The 5355-nt window shown below is 44.0% G+C and overlaps 1 pseudogene; it reads right to left on the bottom strand.

The window, feature by feature from the left end:
• Window positions 1-860: 860 nt before the first annotated feature.
• LOC102861221 overlaps window positions 861-5355 on the bottom strand; it is an 87818-nt pseudogene continuing 83323 nt past the window's right edge.

Genomic DNA, 5355 nt, shown 5'->3' on the forward strand with positions numbered 1-5355 from the left:
TTCACCTGCTCCCCCCACCGACCAAACTGTGCAGCTCTGCAACTGCATCCTGGCCCATCCTCACCCTTCTGCCCCCAACCCTCACCTCCTTGTACCCCCATTATGTTTTTCCCAATAAAAAAAGAGGTTTGTGTTCAAGGTAATTTTTAAGTGACTTTTTCCCTAACTACCCTTAACAGTTAGATTTGAATACTCATTAACTTCATGAATATTTTCTTTGTCATTAAACATTAAGATAATTCAAATATTAATTACTAAGATTATGTTCAATTTTCCAAAATTATAAATCTCAAATCAAATGCATTTAACATTTTCTTGTGGAAATACTTCACAAGAAAATAGTAACCATTTGAACCAAATAATGATGCCTCAAAAGGGGGAAAAAATGAAGCCTAATATTAAGAACTTTTGATTTCTAACAACTTTCCAATATTATTTTGTATACTTTTATTTATTTGTTTGTTTAATTTTTTTTAGACGTAAGGAATTAATGGAGGTAGGAAGACTGAGGCAGCCAGCCAGGGTATTTGGTTCCTGGGGGTAGGTCCAGTTGCAGCAAAAAATAACAACAAAAAAAACCCCCAGAAAACAAAAACAAACCAAACCAAAAAAACCAGGAGAATGAGGGTGTGGGAAGACAGCAGATTTGGTCTTGAACTTGGGAGATGATGCTCCTTGAGCCTAAGGAATGAGGAGCAGCAGGAAGAAAGCCATGTCTGAGGGGGCCAAGAAGATGCAGGGGTCGGGGAAGGGAAGCAGCTCCCCACCCCTCAGTGCTGAGGAAAAGGCACCTGGCTCTGTCTCCTGCGTGCATACATCCATGAAGCAGATGGGGGCGGATCCTCAGCCTCTGGCCCCTTTTAAGGGACCTGCAGTCGCTCCTGGTTGAGTTTCTGGAAAAACCTTTTGCCGAACTCAAAAGCGCTGATCATGGTGGCACAGGAGGGGGCGGCCTTGATGATCCTTGGGAGGAAGGCTGCAAACCGTCCCTTGTCCCTGACTCAGCTCAGATCCTCCCAGCAGCAGCCAGGTGGAGTCCACACGTGGAGGCCTCACTCTCACGGCTGGACCTGGTGCTGAGTCTTCTTCACCACATCAAAAGGCAGAGTCAGGGTGGCTGCCACCGTCCCTGAGATGCCGCCAGCTATGAAGCTGATGCCCACAGAGGTCTGGTCCTTTGGCCTGGACCCACTGAGCCAGCTCTTCACCAACTCGTAGTTGAACCAATATAGAGCCAAGAAGGGCACATCCCGAAGGGCAGTGGGCCCCCAGCCCAGCCACAGAGAGCATCAGCCTCCCTGAGCCACTGCAGCCTGGACAGAGGCCCTCAGCTCCTGGTACACACATGCTGAGCCTGCAGCTTTGTCTGCACCAGCTGAAGGGAGCTGATCACGGTCACTGTGCCCAGTCGGGCCAGAGCGCCAGCCACCATGGGTGCATAGAGGTCAGAGTTCGAATTTCGCCCACCCAGGAGGGCCCTGAGTTGGTCATAGGTGGTGAAGTAAATGGTGGTGGCCGCCAGAGTCATCACCAGGGTGGCTGGGAGGCCACTCCAGAGGGTCCTGGTGCCCTCATGCCTCACAATCTTTACAAAGGCATCTATGGTGTCAGTGAAGTGGGAGAGAACCTGAAACCAGGTGGCACAGCGGGCCCCACTTGGCACAGGTATCCTGGCTCCAGGACTCCATTGCAGTACAGGAGGCACTTCCCAACAGGTTGGGGAGGGGGTGACAGTTTGGTGTAGGAGATGTTCCACAGTTTAGAGGGAGGTTCACTGGCTCCTGAGAGGCGCTGGGACTGAAAGCGGGCCTTCACCACAAGAGAGAGGTGACTGTTACCCTGGTGCCTGAAGCCAACATCTGCTGGAGGGGGCTAATGGCCCCGGGGTCTTGGTCAGCTACCTCGAAGTTTCAATCCTGATTCTAGGCTGGTGCTCCAGCGCCTCGGGGCCCAGGGCCTGGGGAGCCCATAGCGGCTCCAAGGCTCCATGACCTGCACGTTTGCCTCGCACTGAGGCCTCGGCAGAGCTATTACAAACACACAGAGACAGAGAGAGAACCATGTAAAAGTGGAGCCTCTACTTATATTTATTTCTTTTGTATATAGAGAGATCAGTTGGCCCAGTGGATAGAAAGCAATGCTACCAAGCCAAAGGTGGTGACTTTTAATCTGTGGCCCTCGGGCCTTTCATTGTTTTTGTTCAGATATTCCTCTGGTCATATAGCTCTGGTCTGTCTACTTGCTGTACAGAGGTAACTTGTGGTTGCTGTGGTGCTGAACACTGTGACACTGATGTGTCAAATGTGATAATGGTTACCCATGGGTTACAGTGTTTGGTGGAGCTCCCCGATTAAAACAAGCTTGGAAGCAGGAGTGGCATCCACTTCCATAATAGCTTGCCTCTGGAAACCCTATGAACCCGGAGAGAGGATGAAAGACACACAAGCGTTGAGGACTCTCCTTCATAGGGTCACTATGAGTCTCCTGCGACTCAATGGCACTTAACAACAACAACAACAATTGTCAAAAACCTTGACCTGAAGCTTGTCAGTGTCCAAACTTTAGGTTAGTGCATTGCTAAGCTTTCAAAAGCTTGTCTTAACGACAGCCACTAGAGCAGCTACAAGTGAAAGCAACAGTAATCTACAGAGGCTACTGGGAAATAGTGACGTTAAAGTGGCTCCTGGTATGAAGAGTGTTGATTGTGGAGCCAAGCAAAATAAAGCTGTTTACAATATCAATCTCTCCACCATCCATAACAATGCTACAAATCGGCTCGGTACTGAGAATTTTTGTTTTCTTGATATTGAATGTCAATTCATATTGAAGACTGTAGTCCTTGCTCTTCTGCAGCAAGTGCTTCAGGTCCTTCTCAGTTGCAGCAAGCAGGGTTGTGTCATCTGCATAGCAAATAATTTATGTGTCATTTAGTTCCTTGTCTGCAAAATAGGGTTGTTTACAAATTGTACTAGAGTACATGAATGTTTAATAATATTTATAAAATGCAATTTTGAATTTAAAAAAGAAACAGTTTTCTTTAGAGACGTCTTTTCTCCCCATCAATCAAATCATGTGGAAGAACTCCCACAGATTCAGATCAGCATGATGCCTTTGATAATGAGTGAAATGCACCTGAATACTGCACCGAGGACACCATTTCCAGGCCCTATGTCTTACACTACAAGCAGCCAATTCGGGTGTATATTCATTGAATGCACAACTGTTCTTATTTTTTCAGTAGTTGGGACACAGAAGGAGAGGTGCATTTTTGTCCTGATGCTGGATCAGAACTCGGAGTGAAGCACCCACTCTATACTGAGCTCATGTGTATGATAACATAGGCTCTTCCCATAATTCCAGCGATCGGCACTCAACAGAGGAGACATCGAGGAGGTAGATAGAATAGGGCCTATGTCAGGTACGGAACACATGCTTCCCATCTGTACTCCCCATCATTTTCTCAGCAGTATTTTAAAATAAATTTGATATTCTTTGACATTTACATTTGTGTTTTATTAAGGTCACTTTCACACACTTTCGCTCACTGTTGCTGAGTCCACCTGACTCATAGTGACCCTTCCTTGGGTCGCCAAAGCTGATGTGGAAGGATTCCATCTTGTGCGCGCGCGCACACACACACACACACACACACACACACACACACACACACACAGAGAGAAAATTAGAGATGGGAGAAAATAGAATGCCTTCATTTGCAGTTTCACTATACAGTTTAAAATAAAACTTATCTTCTGAACTCATTTTGTAGTAGGTATTTTATACAAGGTGATTTCCAAGGGTTTATTTTTATTAGTTTCAGTGCTCTAGATTTTTTTTTTTATTCAGAAAGTGTCCGCAGTACAATAACATGCAATTTCATGTTAACTGTGGCATAATTTAGCATATGGAATAGCCTTTAGAATCCTTCACACAATTTTATGCCTGCCTAGCAGAATATAAAGCATGAACATGCAAATTTTATTAAGGGGCCTAGAGAACCAGAGAATCACATTATTTTATGATCAACTTTTCACGAGAATAAATTATTCCCCTAACTGGTAGCCTTATCTGTGGCAGGGCTTTGAAACTACTGCTTTAGAAGGGCCCGTCTTGTCTCTCTGCCCATGCATGTCCAGTGAGAGAAGAACTCTGTCCACATCCAGCAGAGAGGCAGCTGACATCCCACTTCCTGTCAGACTCAGATCTCTCCTTCAGAAGGTCTCCAAAATCCATCACACCTCAACCTTCTTCACGAGACCTTGGCCTGCTTGCCTTCTTCCACACACACACGTGAATTCTTGAGGAATTTAGTCACCAGTTTGTGCACGCGTTCATTCACAGAGTTGAGATTAACACACACTTTCCAGTAGGAACGAAATTAGAAACACCATGTTTGTTAACAGCAAAAACATAAAGAGCCACATTTATCTGTAAAGCAAACACTTTCTCCAGCTGAACAAAGTCACTCATTAATTCAACTCTGTATCGACATCTACTATGTTCTAGAAACAGAATTGATATACACTTTATTTCATAGAGTTTAAAAATCTAAGAAAAAGAAGCAAAATACATTTTCAAAGTACATTAAAACTGCAATAACAGAATATCTTGTGGGTTCTCTGCCTCAAAAATCTTAAGTAGAAAATATCGATGAATCCAGAGCCCTGTCAATTTGTTAGTGTTAAATATTAAATACAGAAATCTACTGAGAAGTAAATCTAAAAATTCAAGGAAGTACATGCATTTCGCGTATTTCTCAAAATCTAGGGGGTCTTTGGTTGGGGAAAACAGTTAACATAACTGGCTCTTAAGCAAAAGTCCACATGAAATCTTAAAATCCAGGCCTGATGATTTTTCGTAAAAAGAAACAATTGAAAATCCTCTGGAGCAGAGTTTTACTGATGGACGGAGCACTGATTCAAGTTATAGCCCAATAGACACCAAAAAGAATTGGATGACACAGAAGAATTTCAAAAAACAACATATGATCAAGAGGCAATGGTGATGGAGGTAGTGGAGGCTACTCTGAAGGATTTGACAAAAAAGAATTCCTCAGGAATTAAGGAATACCAATTGATGTATTTCAGCAAACAGATGCTGCCCTGATGTGCTCACAAAGTTGTGCCAAAAAATCTGCAGGACAAAGAGGCAACTGAGTGGAAGAGATCCATATTTATTCCCATTCCCAAAAAAGGTGCCCCAACAGAGTGTGGAAATTATCTAACAAGATCTCTAATATTAAATAGTAGCAAAATCCTGCTGAAAAGTATTCAGAAATGACTGGAACTGAAAGATTATGAGGAAGTTAACTTTTAACCCTTCTCAGGTAGAAGCCATAAAACCTCACAGGACTTT

This window comes from Elephantulus edwardii, unplaced genomic scaffold, assembly GCF_000299155.1.
Source record: "Elephantulus edwardii isolate Elephantulus edwardi_28Jun2011 unplaced genomic scaffold, EleEdw1.0 scaffold00118, whole genome shotgun sequence".
Taxonomy (NCBI): domain Eukaryota; kingdom Metazoa; phylum Chordata; class Mammalia; order Macroscelidea; family Macroscelididae; genus Elephantulus; species Elephantulus edwardii.